The sequence below is a fragment of the Monodelphis domestica genome, chromosome 8, assembly GCF_027887165.1.
Source record: "Monodelphis domestica isolate mMonDom1 chromosome 8, mMonDom1.pri, whole genome shotgun sequence".
NCBI lineage: Eukaryota > Metazoa > Chordata > Mammalia > Didelphimorphia > Didelphidae > Monodelphis > Monodelphis domestica.
Genome location: NC_077234.1, coordinates 173110829 through 173134173, shown reverse-complemented (window position 1 = coordinate 173134173; position 23345 = coordinate 173110829). Strand labels below are relative to the sequence as shown.

The following is a 23345-nucleotide window of genomic DNA, read 5'->3' as shown; positions in this document are numbered from 1 at the left end:
CCCCAATCTCTACCTATGGATAATTTTTATAACTACTATAATTGTGAGTACAATTTTTGACAGTTACAAATAACATTTTTCTATATAGGAATATAAAATTTGGTCTTATTGAGGCAGTTATGGAAAAAAAATAAGATACCTCTCTTATTTACCTTTTTATGTTCCTCTTGGTTTTTGTATTTTGATCTGTGAGTTTTAAAATTAATATTCAATAAGTAGGTATTATATTTTAAAAAATTTATCAATAATAACTAGGGCAAAAGAATTGCCTGAATTCAGCCCAGTCACAGGTCCAAAAAGAGGAAGAGGGAGGAGTTACAGCCACTTAAATACAATCATGCAAAACGTGGGGACTCAGGAAAAGGGAATTTTGGGAAATACTAAGGGATGTCCGGGAGATGAAGTCCAAAGGCTCAAAATCTACATTTATACATGTGTCAAATTTTCTGTTTAATTTTGTTTTTTTCTTTACAAATATTTTGAAGTCTTCTATTTTTTTTTGAATGCCCATACTTTCCCCTTGAAGTATATAGTCAATTTTAATAGGTAGGTGATCTTTGGTTGTAGACCCATTTCTTTTGCCTTTCTGAATATCATATTCCAAAACTTGTGGTCTTTTAGTTTGGAGGCTGCCAGACCCTGTGTAATCCTGATTGGTGCTCCTTGATAATTGAATTGTCTCTTTCTGGCTTCTTGTAATATTTTCTCCTTAGCTTAGAAGCTTTTGAATTTGGCAATTACACTCCTGGAGGTTGTGTTTTGAGGATTAATGTAGCAGGTGATATATGGACTCTTTCAATGTCTATTTTGCCCTCATATTGCAGAATCTCAAGGAAATTTTCTTGGATAATTTTTTGTAGTATGATGTCAAGGTTTTAGTTTGTTCCCAGGTTTTCAGATAGGCCTATGATTCTCAAATTGTCTCTCTGAGATCTATTTTCAAAGTCAATCATCCTCTCAATGAGATATTTTGTGTTGCCTTCTAATCAGTCATTCTTTTGACTTTGCTTTATTAATTCTTGCTTTCTTCTGAGATCATTGGCTTCTATGTGCCCAATTCTAATTTTCAATGACTGGTTTTCAGCTAAGATCATTTTATTTTCCTTTTCAATTGATCTATCCCGCTTTTCATGGCTTCTAGCAGGTCATTTCTCATCATCAATTTGCTTGTTATTTCATTTGCTTTCTTGGCTTCAATTTCCAAGTGGGAGATCCTGTCTTTTAAAATTTTATTTTCTTTTTGAACTATTTCCCACCTTTCTTGCCACTTCTCTTCCATTTTTCTAACAATCTTGGATTTAAAATCTCCAAGAACTTGTGACCAATTTCCATTTTTTCCCAATAGTTTCGGTCTGTTTAATTGTTTGTCATCTTGTGCTGTCTCTTCTTTTGTCTGGGTTTTTTATTTTTTCTGCATAAAAATTATCAAGGGTTAAATTTTTCTTCTTTTTTTTTTTAAATTGTGTGTGTGTGTGTGTGTGTGTGTGTGTGTGTGTGTGTGTGTGTGTGTGTTTGGGGATTTCAATTCCTGGGAGTTGGTGGCCATTGCCTTGTTCCTTCCTGGTCAGATGTCTAAGTGAGGAATGTGGGTGATCTTTGCATTTGGCTCTGGAGGGGTTTTTGGCCTGAGGATATTTTTCCCAGTCTTCAGCAATGGCCAACTTCTTTTAGTGTCAGGTCTAGCCTCCAAGAACTTAACAATTGCCTCAAAGAGGTCTGCATGTGTAATGTAGACAAGTGTCTGTATTGAGCACTAGAGAGCTTTTTACACACAGGCTATTTATCAGGTCTCTGTGGTGTTCTGCTTTGAGCCACTTCTCTCTGCCCAAGCTCTGTGCCCTATCTCCATGTTTCCTCAACCTCATGGGGTCCCTAGTCTTGTTGTTCTTATGGGCAGGTCCAGCCCCTGAGAACTTAAAGCTTGTCTGGAAGAGGTTTGGTTGTGGAGTATAGGCAAGTCTCTACTGGGCACTGGAAAGGTTTTTGCCAGAGGGCTTTTTTCTGTTCTCTGTGGCATTTTGCTGTGAGCCACCTGCTCTGCACAAGCTCTACACCCTATCTCCATGTTTCCTCAGCCTCCTGAGGTCCCTAGTCTTGCTGTTATTATGGGCAGGGCCAGCTCCTGAGAACTTTAAGATTTCCTTAAAGAGATTTGGTCGTGGAGTGTTGCTGAAGATGTTTTTGTCTGAGGGCTTTTTAAGGTTCTCTGTGGTGTTGTGCTATGAACCACCCTCTTTCCCCAAGCTCCGCCTCCTAGCTCAATTTTTCCTTTGCCTTCCAGTGTTTCAAGTCTAGTTTCTCTTAAGGGTAAGTTTGTGTTGACCTTAGCCAGCCTCCCTCCTAGAACTTAGAAATTTGTCCCATGCTTGTTTAGAGTCTATAAAGGTAGGTGAAGTGGAGGAGGGGTGAAATGTTGCCTTCTTTTAGTGTGGAAATGCCCTACATTTCCTAACTTCTGTGCTGTGCCCTACCCTGGATGTCCTTCACTTGTTTCCCTTTGGTTTTGTCACCTAGAGGCACTCTGTCCCGACTGGTGGAGAGAAGAAGAGCTCTGCTTCTACTCTGGAGCCATCTTGACCCTAAGTCTCCGGAAAGCACATCTTTTTAATACTGTTGGGGAGGGCTGAGGTGAACCCCTGGGGTTTAGGAAGGATACTCTTTGCAAGTATGCAAGACTCAATAACTTACCTTAAAAACTGAAAAGAAAGAGGACTGCCTCCTGGGAGGACGGCATATTTTCCAAGGCAATCTTCTCCACTTTTAACCACTTTCTTAAGAGCTTATTTCTTTAAATTTAGTAAAAACATTTGCCTCTCCACATGCATATACAGAAATATCTACATATGTGTATATAAAGCTTTTCTGAATATATTTCTATATGTGTGTGAATATATTTGAATATGTATGTATGTATGTATGTGTACATATATTCACTATGCCATTATCTATCTTGATATGTGTACTTAGATATGGGTATAAATATTAAATTTGTGTTTGCATGTGTATTCACATATGTATATTTGTAAATTTATATAAGTATTCGTATGCATGTGTATGTTCATGGTTGTGATTTTAAAAATAATTGGAATGTGAAAGGAAGATAAGGAGTTAACTCTACCAACTACTTTTGTAAATTGTTCTAGAATGCAGTCTGAAGTGAAAATAAATAGGAGATCTACCAAAGTATCTTATTTCTTGCTTATCTAACAAAGGCTAGTAAGGTGGGTAGGAAAGAAAAAGAGAAGGGAACTTCTAATTATTTTGCAATTTGCTTTAATTTAAATCAGAGTCTAATTTGTTGTCACAACAGATTAAGAGTGGCTGCACAAACAAACATAATGAATTCAGGGTGTTTCAAAGCCAAAGGCTAAACCTGGATTTACTGTGGGCATGTATGGTATTGGGCTTCCTACCCTAAAGAAGCCTTTATTCTCCTCCATGTTTTTAACAGAATCTAATGAAAAATTTTAAAAAATGCAATGAATCACAACAAAACTGGCTGTCGAGGTATTTCAAAGTAATGTCATGAGCAGATGTTATCCAATTCCATTTAATTTCATACTACTATTTGAGAGACAACAACAACAAAAGTAAAAGTAGTCTGCAAAACAGCATTGATTTGGACCTAATCTGGAATAGCCTTTTTTATTAATATTGTACTAAACCTCAGGAAATGATGCCATAGGCCACATATTAGTGCCAAAATACATATGAAGTCAGTTGATTCTATTTATTAAGACCATACAAGGTCCCTGACCCTGTAGCAGTGAACAAACACTGGGCCAGCTGGCTCCCAGACATTCTCTTATACTAAACCCATTCCCTCATATCTGTTAGCAACTTTTCCTTTCATCGGGGTCAGATGAATTCAAAAATGTTTAAAAACACTGCAGTGGCAAGCGGGATTCTGTTTTGTTTGGTGATTAGAGGTGTATTGGGAGTAAGGAAGCCAATTATTCTTCCTGCAAGTGGGTGCTAACCACAGCTGGCTTCATTTCAGTGACAGACTAGGAAGCCAGCACCTGAATAGGATCACCTGAGAATTCTCCCCTCTCCCCCCACAACCTACCTCCAAGGAAAAAAGAATTTGGTTGGGCATTTGAAGGAAATGTAGACTTTGAATAGAAAACATCATAAGACAAAAGGATTTCATACATCCAACAAGAATAAACAATTCAGACAGAGTGTGTCATTCAAAATCACTGCCTCCCATTCACCACCCCCATGTCACTGTTGGAGAATGAAGCAAGGCCACATGCTGTTTGCCAGTCACTTTCTATCCTTCTTAAACATAACTGGACTTGCTCTTTGCATTCATTATGGGTTTTTTTTTGAGCTGCCAATGAAATACACAACCTGCATTTAGATCTCTTTAAAGTTCTGTCACTTCAGTCTTTCTTCTCATCTCCCAAATGAAATGTTTAAAACAGTTCAAGTGGGATTTTTACATTTTCCACAGAAGAAGAGGGTGCTCATCGGATTTCAATCAGGGACAGGAGAGCTTTTGTTGCTAACAATGGCTCTGAAATTAAAATTTAAATATATGCTCTGAAGAGTGATTTTATGGAGACTGGCTCAGGTCGAGAATATAAAGTTTTGTTTAAACTTGAATGGAGATATCCATCTCATTGCTCTGTAGAATTAACAGTTCTTTTGACCTGGGGATTTATTATCTTGTTTCCTGTACTTTCCCACAATAACAGAAGATTGACTGATGTCTTGCATTGTCCCACTTAGTAGTTTAGAAAAAAGGCCAGAGGGTAATTGTGTAAACCTTGTGAAACTTTAATAAACATTTGTTAATAACATGGCAAGCATTTTCCACTATTATTTCTAATTCAGTGCCTCTCATTTAAGATATTCTGCCAACTATAAACTATGCAAATAATTAGAGAAAGGGTAAGGAAGTTGAGGACTATACAATTTCTGGGTATTTCTAGGTAAATTTTTGTTCAATTTGCTTTTTTTGTAAGTGATGTTGAAAATATAGTCACCAAAAGAGTTGTCAATTTCTGTGCCTCAGTAGACCTATGATGTCATCACTGAAAGTACTTATAAAAGTAAAGGATGCACCCTGCATGGATTCTCATTCTGTATGATTCTTGTCCATATAGTCTCACAAGAGAATATACTTTCAATACTCTGAATGATTGAATGCTTTCTCTCATCTTTTACAACAGCAAAATACCAAAGTAAAACACAAGATGAGCATACACTAAGTATTGTAGGATAGTAAATGAAGTCAGGAATATCTGGATCTAGACCAAGCTCACATACTAAATGTCCACTAAAAGTGGACCTTTCACAACCCCTCTTCACCTCAATTTACTCATCTCTAAGATAAGGGAGTTGGACAAGATGGTCCAAAAAGGCACTTCAAATATTTCAACTATAATCCTATATTTTGTTATCACTTCTGACTTTACCTCATTTTCTGATTATATATTTTTCTGAATTGCATTGATTATATTTATCCTATGCAAGTTATCATTGATAATATGTCACAGTCTCCTTATGGTCATCATATGAAACTGTATTGTCTTTGGTTCAGTCACATTTTGATTCTTTGAAGACTATTTCTTGTTGATTTTTTATAGCAGGGTACAGTCTGAAAAACTGGTGTAATTTCCCAAACACAAAACAGCTTGCTCTCAGCCTCCTAGTCTATTCTTCATTTTATTCACAACTCTCTTGACCTTGAAATTCCCATGCATTTCTTCTGGCTCAAACCTTTGTGGTTCTAGAATGACGTCTCATTCTTCTTTCACAAGAGACACCTGCAAATAACTGAAGACAGAAAATTTTCTTTCCCTCCCTTTCCCTCTTTCCCCTCTTCTCTTATAATCATCCTTTGGCTTCTCTCCTCAAAACTTAACATTTCTATTTTTTTTAAATAACCCTCATATAACATGGCCTTTCACTAACATGACCACTACATTCACAAAGTTATATTTCCTAACATTTACTCTGAAGTAAAAATAACTATTTCAAATTCTTAAAGGGTGATTTAATGAGGTAAGATTAATGTGAGATTTTATTTCTTTATTACTGGAAGGCATTATCTCTTAATGTGACACATAATCCTATTAGATTTTTAGTCCTCTAAGACATAATATTCATTCATATTGAACTTCTTAGTCTGTTGAGAAACTCTTTGGTTATTTTATTTTGTCTTCAACTCATTTTTTTTTCATTTAAAAATTGTATGTATTAATGATAGCCTTGTTAAATGTTGGTTATTATCATTAATACTATTAAATGTAGTACATATTTTGTATTAAACATCCTTAAAAGTACTTTACAGATATTATCTCATTTCATCCTCAAAACAACCCTGTGAAGTAGATCCTGTTATTATCCTCATTTTAGGGTTGAAAAACTCAAACAAGAAAGAATTAGAAATTGTGATTTGCCCAAAGTTACAAGTAAATATCTGACAGGATTTGAAAGGCAGAAGAGTGGTAAGGGCTAGGCAATGGGAGTTATGTTACTTGACCAGAGTTATACAGCTAGGAAGTGTATGAAGCCATATTTGAATTTAAGACCTCCTGTCTCTAGGCCTGGTTTTCAAGTCCACTGAGTTACCCAGCTGCCCCCATTATGCTCACTTCTATTGAAATTAAATAACTCTGTTGATAGAATGCTACAAATTTTCTATAATTGCCAGATTGTTCTCAAATATTCATTAAAGATTGCATTAAAATGGTATGGAATCTTCCTATAAAGATTGTTTAGAAATGACATATTTATATGAATTAGTGGTGCCTAATATCCTCTATTCAGATTTTTGAGTTGTGATGCTATTCATTATTTTTCCTTTCTCTGTACATACCTTTAGTTGAGGTAACTTGAATATGTAACCCTTGGTATTTAAAATACTTATTTTCCATTATGCTGTTCTTTGATTTCTGCTTGTTCTAATTGAATAATTCACTATGATTTAATTTTCTTAATTGTTGATTCTGCACCTTCATTAGAGTATCAGGTGTTATTAAATTGTTAGTCAATTTGTGATAAATTTCACCCAATATTTATGATGAGGCTATATATTTATAAAAAAAATTATAAAAATAATTACTTTTCATGCATAAATATTATCCTAATTTCCTTTCATTTGTAAATTTTCTTAAAATAGCTCGGGCTAGTTGAGTCTACAAGCTTTCTGGATAGTTGTTTTCAATATAAATGCTCTTTGTAATTTGATAATGTGACACTGTCATCATGGCATTCTCCTCAATGGTGTTTTGAAAATGAATTTTTATTCTAAACAATAGTCCTTGGGTGGAATGTCTCTTTGGTATGTGTTTGTTAACTGAGACAGTTTATAACCTCATGAATTCCCTGTAAATTCTAAGTAATTTGTTGATAATCAGATTGAAATCTTTATTATATTTCTGTCCTATCTCAACAGCCAGTTTGTTTTGGACACGTTGGGGCTTTTATAATTGCATATTATCATCTGCATGTTATCATCCTTTCTTCTAATTTGGTGGTTATTTTGACCTTGTTTTCCTACACGACTTTCTAGCTATATACGATAATTCAGAAGGCATTCTGGGATAAGGAACCAATAATATCTTATATGATAAATTATAGTCAATTTCATTTTTGTAAAATTTCCCATACTTTTTCTGTCTAGTCCCTAGTAAATCTCTTCATGAATAAAATATTTATGATATTGTAGGATGAGAGTTTAAAATAGGCAATATATTTGATATATTTGGCTATAGTTCATTTTTAATGCAGAACACTATTTCCAAGCATAAAGATATAGATGAATATATACATGTATGTATATGTGTTTACTTGCTAATTTATATGTATATAGATACAGGGTGTCCCCAAAACCTTAAAGCAGTTTTAAGCAAATTTAAAACTATTCTATGATTTGGAGTCAATTTGTATTGATAGAGGGAAGCAAATTAAACTTTACATGTTGCTTATTATGTTCTACATATTGCCTGATATATACTGAGAACTTCTATAAATATATCTGAGTCTCAAAATAATCCTACAGGTAGGTGCTATTATAATCTCTTTTTTACTGAGAGCATACTGAGGCAAACAAAGGTTAAGTCACTTATCCAAAGTCCCTCAGATAGTAGGTGTCTCTTCATTAGATTAAAAGCTCCTTGAGGGCACAGACTGTCTTTTGATCTCTTTTTAATTATCCCCAGAATTTAGCATCATATTACCTGGACTATAGTTAGTACTTAATAAATGTTGATTGATTCATTGATGTCCATTGATCATGAAAGAGTTCCTTTTGTCATCACTGCTCAAAATGTCCACATCAATTACTGAACATCACCATCTATCTTTTAATTGAGACATGATAAGTGATGGTATAGGAAAGCAAATGTTAAGATTCAGAAGATCTGATATCTAATCTAGAAATTAATTGGACTCTCTTCATCTATAAAATTAGGGGAATATATGAATTTGAATGCATTTCTTAAGTTAGTTTGGGTTCTAATGTTCCATAATTCTGTGCATACTAATACAACTGACCCACCTGCATCCCCATCTGCTCATATCTACCTCCCTCCAATTGTGACAGAAGGAGAGTTTTCAGTAATTAATTGAAAATCAAGGAGTGAAAAGGCACAGGGTAATATTTTGGCATCTTCTTCCTCCTGAATTTCCTCTGACCTGACTTTCATTGTCACTGCCATTTCTTTCCAGGGGTGGGACCAATTCCAAAAACAGTCATTTTGTTATCCTTTTCAATGTTTTCTTATAAAGGGCAGCTTCCTCTGCAAAATTCTATCATTGTCCTTGAGTCTGTCACCCTCATAATGACCTTGTAGTTTCTAAGTATTCCTTGCTCATTATTAAAATTTCCATAGATTTAGAAAATCAATTTTATGTGAAATATGAAGTTCCATTACATTTGTTAATCAAATATAAAATGGAATTTGTTTTCAATCAATTTGACTAATGAAATTTCTAGGTGAATAAACTATATACAGGTGTTTATTTGATTTTTTGTTAAAATATGCTGTCAGTATTTTCTTATATTTATGTGGTTACCTTTGTAGCATATTTATATATGATATGGAAATCTTGTATAAAATGTTCTGAAATTTATATGCCAATTTTGGTTATATATGTATATGTATGTATAAAGAGAGAGACATATAAAGATACATATGTACAAATTCATTTGTGTATATATACATATATAAATATATGTGTGTTTATGTATATATCTAAATGAATAACAATAGGTATATATGCTATATATGTATGATTATATATATACATATGTGTACACATATATGGATTTACTCTTTATTTGTTGCCAAATACTGAAAATGATTTACTCTGCTTAATCATTTTATTCATTTAATCTTTAATACATAATATAAAATGTTATCCATCACCAAATATTTAAATATTTGACACAGCTAATAATTTCTTGAAATTTACCTAGTATTTTTACTTCATAGGAAAACCTTGAAGTAATTTGTGTCCCATAATATGCATTATAATCTCATTTTGTATAAATGGGAAGCAATGCTCAGAGAGACTTCATGACTTCCCCATTGTTACAGGGTTGGTCAAGTGGTAGTACTAGAATTCTTAATAAAATACCTACTACTGTGATTGCCTATCAGAGACAGTTGAAGAAGAAGATTCCTGCATTCAGAAAACTATTGTATGTTGACCAGATGTGACATGAAAATTAGTATATAGGAAAATTATTTTTAAAATCATCAAGGCAAGAGAGCATTGCTTATTCAGGTGGGAGAATGAGATATCACTTCTTTTTGTTGTAGTTAAGTCATTTCTGTTATGTCTTATTCTTCATGACCCCACTTGAGGTTTTCCTGGCAATGATACTAGAGTGGTTTGCTATTAGCTAATAAATATATGAAGCCAAATTGAAACTCAAAAAGATGAATCTTTCTAGCTCCAAGCCCAACACTCCTTACTCTCTGCCACCTAGTTGCTCATTTCTTAGAGGAACTGAAATTAAAAAAACAAAAAAAAAAACAAGATTTTGCCAGTTGGAAATAGAACTAGAGAAAGGGATAGCATTGTAGAAGGACAATAAATCAAACAATTTATAAACATTTAAGACACATATGCCAGCCTCTGTGCTAAGAACCTGGAATATGAAAAGTGAGAAAAGACAATACTTATTCTTAAGAAGCTTACAATTTAATGGCTAATGCAAAGATAAAGAAGATAAGATGCAGAGATTGCAGAACATACCTTGATTTCAGGCATGAAGTTTAATAAATTGGAAAGATTAGTTGTTGCTAGTTTATGGAGGTCAAAATTTTTCCCCGATTTATCCTGTATGTAGTTTGCTTTGGAATGGGATCTGTTGTGTTTAATATGACAACTTGAATGGTGGCATATGTATTTACCTTCAGAAGGATGACTGAGATGAGGGACTAGACAAGAAACTATAATAGTAGTCAATTTATAAGGCAGAGAAGAGGAATGAAAAGAGCAGTCAGGAGAGAAATGGTCATCATAACATCATTACTTGCTAGGTTGTGACCATGATTTGGCCCCTTCACCATTTTAAGCTTCTGCTTTCTCATCTATAATTGAAGGTATCTCATTAAAAATCCCCAAATTCCTTCATAGCTATAGCATTTGAGGGATTGGCTTAGGAATTAATCAGTGAAGTAAAGAAAAATATGGAAAAGTCATTTCAAAATTATAACTGATGCCAGGGTTAGGTAATAAGAGTCAGAGATAGCTCAATAATTAGGTGACTTGATCTGTCATGGTAGGGCCATTAATAGTAACATACAAAGCATTACAAAAACATGGGACAGTTTGTAGTGGGGTGAAGATGGAATGAGATTGGTGATGAGTTAGGTCTTAGATACTTTGAATTTGAGGTACCTTTATAAAATCTAATTATAATTAACCAATAAGGCTATTGAAATCAATTTTTCAAACAGGGAAGAGAGGCTGGAGCAGGGAATATAAATTTGGGAATCATTTCTATTGGATAGAGTTCATCTAGGGATGAGAAAGATATATAGATAAGAGAAATAAGTCAAGGAAAACAATTTTAGGAGTGTCTATATTTAGAAGCTGAGAATGAAAATATGGCTTTGGGTATAATATTATTTTTCCTTCTTATACTCACTTCTTCCCTCCTCCTTCAGCCTCATCCATGGTTTTCATCTCCTTATTTTATTTTGTTTTTCTTTATTACTTTATGAACTCCATGATGAGGGAGCTTGGTTCTATTTGTGTTCACAGTGCTTGTAAACTCATCTACCACAAAAAGAAGGGGGGGTAGGTCAGGAAGTTAGACATATAACTGGGAGGTTTCAGTAAAACCTAAAGGAGGGATAATTTGAAGAAGGGGATGTTTGATGGGAATTTTACAAAAACAAATAGAATGATTTGCAAATAGAGGGACTTTATTAGAATAATCTCAACTAAAGGGTAGGGACATAAATCAAATGGCAGGGTATGAGGTAAGAATATGCTTATGGTACATGGAAGCACTGGATTTAGCCTATTGCTATTTGAATTTCTTAGCAAAAAGGAGGGTGGAAAGCATTATAGCTTAAGGTGATATCAAGGTTGAAAGTTTTGTCTGGTTGTCTTTTGTGGGTTTTTTTGTTTGTGTATTAGTTTTTCTTATTTAGGTCTGAACATATTCATAGTAAAATAGGAAGGTAATAGAGTGTGGTAAGAAAAAGAGTATGATGAATTAAAGTCTTTGGAGAGCTAAGAAGAAATTTAGAATCAAGGACATAGATGGGTTATCCAAAAGGAAGTACATATTTTCTTTTTATAGTAGAGAAAAAGACTGAACTTGGGTTTTGAGGCAGGAGTTAATCAGTTTCTTTTCCTGCTCCTTAGCATAAAACCATTGCAAATGGAGTCATTTTCACTTTAATTATAATATTACATCTATATTCCTAAGAAATCCATAGAGAGTATTAGGTCATTTTAACTTATAGAAAACCATTTACCCTTCCCTATGAAGCATTTATCACCCTTTTTATTTTTATTATTTTTATAGTAATTTTGCTACATACCCTGAGTGTCTGCTAAGGGCTATTGACCATTGACACTATGTACCTTATAAGTTATATGATGACTTACCAAGGGAAGAGAAAAAGAAGGACTAGATAGAGGTGATTTTTCCTCCTATGGAATATTTCTCATCTCAAATAAATTAAAAGTAAGGTTAATACCAGCATAATGACATTTTATATGGGTGGATAGTTGGCACAGTGAATAGACTACAAAGCCTGTAGTGAGGAAGAATGATCTTTCTGGGTTCAAAGGGTCTGTTCCTAGACACTTAATTGGCATGTGACTCAGGACAAATCACTTAATCCTGTTTGCCTCAGTTTCCTCATATGCAAAATTAGCTGGAGAAGGTATTGGTAAACCACTTCTGTATCTTTGCCAAGAAAACTCCAAATATCATAAAGAGTCAAACAAGAGTGAAAATTGACTAAACAACAAAAAACTCACCATTTTCTCTATGTTTCTCAAAGTCAACTTCCTAGGATGAGATAAAGTAAAGCTGTTACTTATATTAAAAAAGGACATCTCAGAAATATATTAAATATTATTTTAATGATATTTTCTTATGTGTCAGCTTCCATTTATCCTTTCATGTAACGTTCTTCGTTTGGCTCTAATATTATAATTTAAATTTCTCCACTGTGCCTTTTCTCTTGGGAACATCTCAGTGCATATGATCTTGCATATTGGAAAGTTTCGGTTCAAGATAATCTCATTTATAGCTGATCTACCAAATGTGTCACTTGTTTCTATGCTGTAAATGGAAACTAAACAAAGGAAAATGAAGCCATGGGTAACATCCAATCTGGGCAATATATATTCTTTGTCTATATTATCAACACTAAACTTCAAGTTTTTACAATTCATCTCATAATTTAGATGCTGGAAATAGAGCTGGGCATGCTTTAGATGACATATTAAAAATGGAACTTAATAATGGAATTGTCCAGAAAGCAGTCATTGCTATTTTATCAGAAAGAAAGTATCCAATTGTACTCTATGAAGAAAAGTTTATCTTGTCATTTTGTTTGAATTAATGATTTGTTTTTCCCCCAGCCTCCCACCAAAAAAAAAATTGCTAAAAGACACTGAAAGATTGTATACTTTGAACAAGATAACAATGTAATTTGCTAATTTTGATTGTTTATGTTATATCACTTATGTTGTTTTTAATGACATTAATTTGATAAAGGGAAATCACAAGAAATGGAATGCTCATGAAGACAAATTATCTGGACACTGGTTACTTAAACTAAAACTAAGTTTGGTTAAATACAAAGAAATGCATGTAGACAAATTTATAGAGATTAGCCATTATTTTCAAATATTCACTGTACTAAAAGTAAGAGGCTTAAATAATTTTAATAAAATACTGACTTTTCTAGGGGTTAATGGTTTGCCAAGAGGAAGGAGCATTAAGTGAATTATAGGAAAAGGATGCACAATGAATTATGTGATTATCTCAGTCAATTTCTATGCTTAGCAACATGGACACTACTCAAACTGACCTCAACAGTAAATTTGTGAGAGCAAAATTATGCACGATAGAAAGAAGAAAAATAAAATATCAACTCTCCATATATACAAATATATGTGAATATGTGACTAATATTGTTGCATACATGATCATATTGAAATATTTTTATCTGAATTAAAAAATAAAATTTCACTATTTAATTTAAAAACAATCAAACTTTAAAATAATTTTCATTATGTTAAAAGCTTAGTGGCTGGTAAATCTACATTATAATTAGTTTCTTAATTGATAGACAGCTCTACATAAAATCAGGAAAAACAGGTTCAAATTTTGTCTCAGATATTAATTATTATTGGGACCACAGAAAAGTCAATGATCTATTCTCAGTTTGTTTTTCCAAGTATAAAATTGTGATTCTAATAACTGTAATTATTACCTCAAAGAATTTTTGGGAAGAGAAAATGAGAATATATTCAGGTATACTTTCCATATGCCAGATTTTAGGGTGCCCCCATTATCTAAAAAATACCATTTAAAAATTTTTGGCTCTCTATATAAGTTAAGAAATCTGATTTTTCCCATTTTTTTCTTGCCTTTTAAGATAGATTTATATAAATGTTTATTGATTCTTTTTTGTTATATAATTTTAACCACCACCACCAAAAAAATTAACTAAACAAATGCATAAAAATGATTATGTGCCAAACCACAAATTCCATATTGTTTACCATTAAAAAAAATAGGTATAATATATATGTATACTAATACAAACTTCCTCTTATTTTTATTTCCCTTTAGATTTTACTTGGATAATGTTTTCTCTTTCATTTTATTGCTTTTTAAATAATGTAATAATGGTATATAGTATTCTTATTCTCTTTACTTCTCTTTTCATCCCTTTTTATATTTCCCTTATTTTATTTTTTTTCAATATTTGTCATTTTAGTAACATAATGCAACCCATTACATTCAAATATTTTCATCATTCATTGTATTTGTATTATTTTCAGTTATTCTGTCATAACAAACAATGCTTCAAATAATACTTTCATACATACAAAGCTTTTCTCCCTTTCAATAATTCCTTTAGATTCTAACCTTAGTAATAATATCCTTAGCTCAATAAGCACAGATAGCTTCAAAGCACTTAATGTTTATTTCCAACTTGTCTTTTAAAAAAAAAATCACAGCTGCTCTACCAATGTAATACTAGACCCATTTTTCCATGTTTCTATCAGCATTTAAATTGATTACTTTAGTTTATCTGGTTCTCAGTTAACATATATAATCAGGGCCATATTTTGCTATATTGGCAATAATCTGTAGCCAGGATCCTACTCTTTCCTAAACAAGTCTTTCCAAATTGGTCATACCCAATAGTGTTTTTGTTTCAGTGCCAGAATCACCTCCCTAGTATGATGAGTATAAAGTAAAACTTTTGAAAATTATTCTTTCTAAGCCAGAGTTGTCCTACTGAAACTATTTTCAGATTACATATATGCTCAGGCGTAGCTCTACTAATAACCTTAAACAGGTGTGTGTACGTGTGGTGTGAGGGTGAGCTCTCCAGATATCTATCTTATTTAACTTCTCTAAGATTGTATTTATCTTAATTTCTTATTTAGATTTTATTTAGATTCATCAAGTTTTCTCCCTTATCACATTCCCCTTTCCTCCTAATTCTCTCCATACTTCAGATTTTTTTACATGATTATTTTTTTTTCTGCATCCTATTTAGTTATTGCACTTTTTATAGTCCAGAGTCAAACATACTCCCAGCCCCTATTCAAACCCCAATCCATGACTGACCTCAGCTACTCCAACTAAACCTGTGGGCAATTCTCACTGCAACTTTTAGCAGTTGTTCTGTTTCCCACTGTGGCAACAGTGCAGGATTCTACAGAGCGAGGCTATAGCTGATGGGGCCCCAATCACTCAGCAAACATACTCATATTAGAGCTTCTATATCACTCCTTTCCTACCTCTGCAACCCTGAAGAAATCAAGTGTCCAGTTAAAGTCCCTCATTTGTTAGCAATGAGACTTAAGTTCCTGATCTTGGGACCAGGCACCCACCAACTCCAAAGAGTCCACTCCTTAAATCCCTAGCCAAAGGCCAGTCAGTGGTCCCTGGAGTTTATACATCACACACAGTTTCCACCAGTGCCCTAAGTCTGAGGATTCAGATTCAAGTTGTATCCTAGGGGGATATACACTCCCCAGGCTCAGCAAAGAGGGTGAGGTTGCTAATCAAATCCTCCAGGGCTATTTTGAGGATATCTTCTGTTTGTTATGTTCCTGCTTCTAGGGTCTGTGGTGGTGGGGTTGAGGACAGGGAAGCTAGAAATCTTTTTCCTTGGTTGTCCTTAGCTGTTCAGTTTCACTACTGACTCCTATCTGTCTTTGCCACTTTAAGTGTTGATTTTATGGAGTTATTTTTGGTTGTTTGTGGGGGGTTTTATGAGGTTGAGAAAACTTCACATTCTACTCTGTCATCATCCCACAATGCAACTTTTTTTTCTTTTAGCAACTTATTATAAAATTTGGTTTAAATATGATGATAGGTTATATATTGGCCAATGATAAGATTATCCACATTTCTAACATTTGTGTGCCATCTCTTGGCTTTTACTTTCTTTTATAAACTTGAACCTTTTTACTTATTTGAATTTTTTTTAATTGTGTATATTCATATTATTAAGAGATAAGATTAATCAATATTATACAATACTATACATATAATTTATGCATTTCTGAGTTTTTAAACTTTTTTTCTGCATCATCTTCTGGACTTCCCATGTCATCTGGAGCTTCTACAAAATTTCAGAAACATTCCTATTTAATCTCTTATGCCTAAACATGCTATATAAAACGTGATGGAGAAAGTCACAATGTTAAAGGAATACCTGTATATGAAATATAAATATCAAAGAGCTCTATGAATAAAGATAATTAAGATATGAGCATTCAATGTAGCATCAGAATCCAGCTTGTTGCCAAACTATCTTAAGTACTGTTCAAAGCATGAAAATTCTACTGTAACCCAATAAATTGGATATAAGATTCATTATAATGGCAAATAACTTGTTTAATTATAATGGAAAACCTATGGGTGACAAAAAGATTATGTTCTATGGATAGTATTTGAAAATCACGTCATAGGCAAGATAATCATGTTACACTGGTAATCACAAAATAAACAAAGATACACAGTGAGAGTTCTAGTATATTACATATTTAGTCAGGATCACATATATTTTTGGTAATAATCATTCTCAGTGGAGGAAACATCCTCATTTTTCCAATGAAGTATCATTGTAAGCCAAAAAAATTTTTTTTCTACTTCATTAGAAAAGTAGAATATTTTAAAAATTAAAAACTTCAAAATTATAAATATGATTAAATTTTAAAAGTTTGCATTTTCTTGTATCAAATTAGAAACCATTATGATTAGGAATGATCTAAAGTTTATCCCTAATGAGTCAACTCTAATAATCCTATTTTTTTACTTAGAATATTTTCCCTGGCTCCATGATTCATGATTTTTCACAGCCCTCTCCCTACCCCATTCCCAAAGCTGACAAGCAGGTCCACTGGGTTATACATGTATTATTGTTCAAAACCTATTTCCATGTTATACATCAAAATTCCAATCATATCCCCATCAAACCATAAGATTGATCATATGTTTTTCTTCTGCATCTCTACTCCCATAGTTATTTCTCTGCATGTGGATAGCATTTTTTCTCATTAGTTCCTCAGTATTATCCTGGATTACTGTATTGCTACTAGTAGAAGAGTTTGTTACATTTGATTGTGCCACAATGTTTCAGTTTCTGTGTACAATGTTCGCCTGGTTCTGCGCATTTCATTCTGCATCAATTCCTGGATGTCTTTCCAGTTCACATAGAAATTCAGTTCATCATTCCTTTCAGCACCATAGTATTTCATCACCAACAGATAGCACAATTTGTTTAGCTGTTCCCCAATTAATGGACAGCCCCTCATTTTCCAATTTTTTTGCCACCAAAAAGAGTGTGGCTATAAATATTTTTGTACAAGTATTTTTCCTTATTATCTCTTTGGGGAATAAACCCAGAAGTGCTATGGCTGGATCAAAGAGCAGACAGTCTTTTAAAGCCTTTGGGCATAATTCCAAACTGCCCTCCAGAAAGGCTGGATTAATTCAAAACTCTACCAGCAGTGTAACTATCCTACATTTTTAAAGAATTGTATTGAGAAATGACACAAAGGGGAAGCCCTTAATCTAACTTAAAATTGTAGAAATCTTGAGTTGAATAACCATATTTTACTTCACTCATTCAATAGCTGCTGTGAGTTCCATACACATGTACCTAAAGTTCGGATTTTGCAATCACTTCTCCAAATGCTTACTCTCACATCAAAGGAGCATGCTGTCATTGTATAAATATTTCTGATGGATACTTGAGGGTTGTAAGCCTGTCTAATTGTTAGTCTTGATTGTAGTTCTCAACTTTAACCCTCTTCAAATTATTATTTAAGTCTATTCTGTTCTGTTTCTTACAAGATCTTTCATTTTCCCAGAGAAGGGGACTTTAATATTTCAGAATATTACCCTATGCAAGAATTCATTTTTAAAAATCCCTTTCAAGTTTCATTTGAATATTTTTATTGCTACTCTCCTTTTGGGGACATCTATGCATATTGACTTTAATTAAAACACCATACTACCACTGGCTATGTCAAAAGGGAAAAGTTAAATTAGTTGCATAGACTTTGCTCTTTCATAAGACATATTTTATACTCAAATCAGATTATTTCAATGTGGTTCTCCTTGTGCTAAAGGAAGTAATATTTTTTTCTGAAAAAATATTTTTCATTGGGCAGATTTTGCTAGCCTCTATCAGATCCAGATGTAAGCCTTCTTATAAAACATAAAACTCTACTAAATTCTAATGCATGCATTCTGAAATATTCTAGGAATCATTTATCCAATTAGTGAACTAACAAAAATTTCTCTTTTCACATTATAATACTTTCAAAGGTGATCATCATTTCTTGGTCTTCTTAAGGTTACTGAGACAGTGCAAGGCCACTGAGGGAAAAGAAAATCAGCGAATGACAAATAGAGAGCATAAAAGTTTCACAATTTGATGAAAAACATATTTCAAAAATCAAAGATTAGATTTGGAAGAAAAATGAGTAATGATCATGCATGTAAATATGAGCAACTTAAAAGGCAAAAATAAGCTTGATTTTGATGTGTGGTAAATGCTAACAATTGGAAATAAAGTAGTTTCTTTTAGGAATATGACACATAGTCTAAAAATGTCAAACAAATATAGAGGCATCCGCTCTGCTCCTGCCTGGTAAGCTTGGTGTGAGAGCTTAACACTTTAGAACTGTGATTTCCAACCTTGATTTTGCAACACCCCAGGGTGTCACCAATTATCTCAAGGGGTGGAAAAATATTCTTAACAAAAACCCTCTCAAAACAAAATTAGTTTAAATGTGATTTAAATTTAAACAAGAATATGTGTCATAAAGAACCTTTAAATGGCAGGAAAAAATGTCACAAAGTCAAACAAACAGTAATAAATTGTGATTCTAAAAAATAGTAATAATGAATTTTAAACTCACAATTTTTATTATTCCTCTGTAAGCTGTGAAGAATAGTTGTTCATGAGGTTTTCTTTTACATTGGTTTTTCACCCTATCATTGAAGACTGGAATGATGGGGGCAGCAGAGAGGGAGCTCATATGGACTAATCCTTCTGTTGAGGGAAGGAAAGGAAGGGGATAATAGGAAAATCACAAATCAAATAAAATTTGGTACCACCATATCTCATTATCTGATTGATTTACTAAAAATAGTTAATAGTAATAGACAGTGGCTGATATGAAAGGAGAATCAAAGAGAGAAATTCATAGTGTATAAGAAATGATCATCAGAGTTAAGGTCTGATCTTTCAGGCTTCAAGAGTTTGGTGCAAGAAGTCTGAGCTAACTAAGAGATATGATTATGAATTGTTGTACAAAATGTACCACACACACATGAAAGTTTTAACACTAGTTTTCTGTTGACCATCTACATTCTCCTAAGCTTGATTATCTGGGGTACCATTTCTGCCCTCATTAGTCTCCATGGAATTTATCAGGTCTTGGTTTCATTTTCACCTTTGTATACTGAAGTGTTCTCAAAGGTACCCCTCCCATCTACTACTGGCAGACAATCCAATTGTTATAAAAAACACTTTTAAGTACTCTAGACAATTCTTGGAATTGAATTAAATTAGTCACCTGGGAAAGAGTAACCCTGAGGAGTAAATTAAGAACACTTAAGGGGAAATGTCTATGAATTACCCCCTTTTTTGAATTTATAGCTCACCTGAACTTGCAAAAGGGAATTTAAAAGAGGTGTTGGAAAAGTGGAGGTGCACAATTCTAAATAGGATAATGATGATGAGAATGATGGGAATGAGGACTACAATGATAAGAATAAGTTTCTATTTAAATTACTTTTAAGCTTTGTGAAATGTTGTTCATATGCTTTATAATTTGATAAAATAGATGAGAAAAAAGAAATAATAACTTACGACACTGATTGCTCAGGAATAAAAAATCTATAAGAATAATTATAACTATATATTCATGCACCAACTGAGTATAAGATAAATTTTATGGTCTCAAAGCCATTAAAATAAATCTGAGTTACTTACATTATGAAAGAAAAATGATTTGAAATTTGAGTGTGTTTGTGTTTGTGTGTATGTATTTTTCTGCCTGTGTAGACACTCAGAGATTTTGACCCCTTTTTGTCTTAATATTATGGTCTTCTGAGAAAGGAAATGCTGAAATGGTTTCTTCAGGGTAGGGTTGGAGATAGTAAAGTCTAGTAAATATATATTTTTAATCAATTCTTGTTTATTTTCAGATGGGGAAACATCGATGTATTTGAGCAAAGTAGGAAAGGAATGAGTAAAAAGGAAGGTTCTAGAGGTTCAAAAATTGATGAATGACTATGAAAGCAAATTGTGAGAAAAGCAAGACGTATTAAAGAGCACAAGTGAATTTCTTTGGTTAGGAAAAGAGACTTTTATAGAGACTAAGGAAAATGATTAGGTAGTAGGAAATAAAGTGAAGTATTTTGGAGAATAAGAAATTTAGAGGAAGGGAGCTGACAAATAATGGCTTCAATTTTCGAGGAAAACAAGAAAAATGAAATGTCACATTGATATTGGAGTATAGGCTTCCCCTAGACACCCCAACAGCCCAAATTGTTTCCTAGTCAGAAGAGTATATAAAATGCTTATTTTTCCTTGCATTCCGGAAGGGTAGGAAGGTGACATTGAAGTCCCCTGGCCTCTCTCTTCATTCTTGATGAGAACAGATAGATAGGCACATCCCATCTTGATCTTGATAAACTTCTACTGATATTTAGAACTGATTCCAAAAAAGTAGATAAGGATAAAAAATTACAACCAATTTAATGAGATGCTAGAAACAGTTTGAGATTATCAAAATAAACAAAATTACACCTTTTTTCATCCAAATTCATGACTTCTAGCAATATAATTTTTTAAAATTCTAGGATTATTAAAATTAAAATTAATTAAATTAAAATTAAAAATTAAATTTAAATTTAAAAAGTTAAAATAAAAAAAATAAAAAAATTCTAGGATAGGGATGATTATCAGACATAACTGCATAATATATTTAATGCACACTCCTCCCTATGTTTCCATTACCCAACTTTATATCTCAATACCACTTTATTTTTACTATTAAAGCTTTCTAAACTATTTATTGAGCAATTTCTATCCATTATAGTATATTATATACTACTCATATTCCTGCTAGATTATTCTGTCTCATGTAGAGTCATGATAATAAATCCATCGTGAATTTAAGAAAACATTTTAAACCCTCTGATTACTTTCCTATTTAAAATCCATGTTCTTAAATCTGGCCTTCAAGACATTCCACAGGAATTGACACCATAGAATCCTCTCCTACCAATATTAAAACACCACCACAAAATGAATTTAAGAGTGAAAGAATCAATAAGGAGATAGAGTGAAACATCTTTCAAGAAAAGAGAAACCCAAAAGGCAGTTAAAGAACATCTTGGGCACTGGTATGAGAGGAGAGAAGGGCCAGCAGGAAGCTATAGCAAACAAAGAAGATCAAGCCAAGAGCAAGCCACACACCCCCACCCTACATCTGCTATCTGAGGTTTAGGAACCTATTTCCAAACCAAAATCCAGATCCTGAGATCCTGCCTGGGCAAATAGTGGTACAAGTCAACCCATACTTCTTGAAATTCCCAACCTGTGGAAAAGTCAAGAACCCCAGCCCAGGGAATTCTAGTCTGAGCTTAGGATAAGGACTTAGTTCACACTTTGGGGTGGCTGATAGTACTACATACTAAGTACTCATCTTTTTGCCTAAAGCACAAGGCAGAGCTCCAAGTCAGGACAATCAAGGACATGCCTGATTGGATCAAGTTCACAGTGAGACCAAAAACTTCAGACTAAGCCTGAGGGTAGAATTTACTCAGTCCCTGACCTGATCAAGATCAGAGTGAGATCAAAAGCTTACACCCAAGCCTGAGGTGAATCTTTAAGCTATCAACATCTCAAGGATCAATTGAATCAGCAGGGGAATATGGATCTCAGAGTTCTCAGAGCTCAGACCATCACATCATACCCCACCCTCCAGTATCTATAATTACATAGGACAAATGAGCAAAAAAATTAAAAAGCACATAACTCTAAAGAATTTTTATGGAGACAAAGAGCAAGGTACAACACAGAAGAGGGCAATAAAAGCAAAGGAAAAACACCCAAAGACCAAAAGAAAAATATGGATTGGCCTCAGTTTCTGGAAGAATGAATTCAAAGTACTTCAAAAACCAATTAAGAGAGGTAGAGGGAAAGTGGAGAAGAGAAATGAAAGTGATGTAAGAAGAAATGGGATAATCAAAAAAAGGAGAATCAAAAACTGACAAAGGAAAATCCAATCTTAAAAGTCAGAAATGACCACCTAGAAACTAATGATTTATTGAGAAATCAAGAAACAATAAAGCAGAATCAAAGGAATGAAAAAAAAAAGAAAACAGGAAAGCATGAAATATATTCTTGAAAAAAGAAAAAAAACAATTGACCAAGAAATGAATCTAGGAGAGAAAATCTAAAATTATTGGACTACCTGAAAGCCATGATGATGAGAAAACCTTTTATATCATATTACAAGATCTTATCAAAAATAACTGTCCAGAGATCCTTGAACAAGAACATAAAATTGAAATGGAAAGAATTCATGGATCACCTCCAGAATGAAATACTCAATTGACAACTTCCACAAATGAAATAGTTAAATTCAAAAGCCACCAAGCCAAGGGGAAAAAAAAAAACATTTCAAGCAGCCAGAAAAAAGAAATTCAAATACCATGGAATTACAATCAGATTCACTTATGATGTAGTGGCTTGTATATGAAAGCATCGTAAGGCATGAAGTATGACATTCAGGAAGTCAAGAGATTTATGTTTACAATGCAGTCACCTATCCAGCAAACTGAGTATATTCTTTCCGGTGAAAAATGGTCATTCAATATGAGGAAAGATTTCTAAGCATTCCTGAGGAATAAACCAGTTCTGAACAAAAAATTTGAAGGCCAAATACAAAGCACAAGAGAAATCCAGTAAAGTAAATAAGAAGGAGAAAATTTAAGGGACTCATTAAGGTAAAAATGTTTGTATGTCTACATGGAAGAGGATTTCTGTAATTCTCAGAAATTATTCTTAGTAGTAGATCAGATAGTAGGAATTCATCCAAAAAGAGATATCATTGTGATGATATGA

The 23345-nt window shown here is 33.3% G+C and overlaps 1 long non-coding RNA gene across 1 annotated transcript in view; it reads right to left on the bottom strand.

Moving 5' to 3' along the window:
• The window catches only part of LOC103099295 (uncharacterized), a 97038-nt gene that overhangs the window by 9349 nt on the left and 64344 nt on the right, over positions 1-23345 (bottom strand). Inside the window, exon 2 of the long non-coding RNA XR_471383.3 lies at positions 19123-19256. This is a non-coding gene — a long non-coding RNA (uncharacterized LOC103099295). The remainder of the gene's footprint in view (positions 1-19122; positions 19257-23345) is intronic.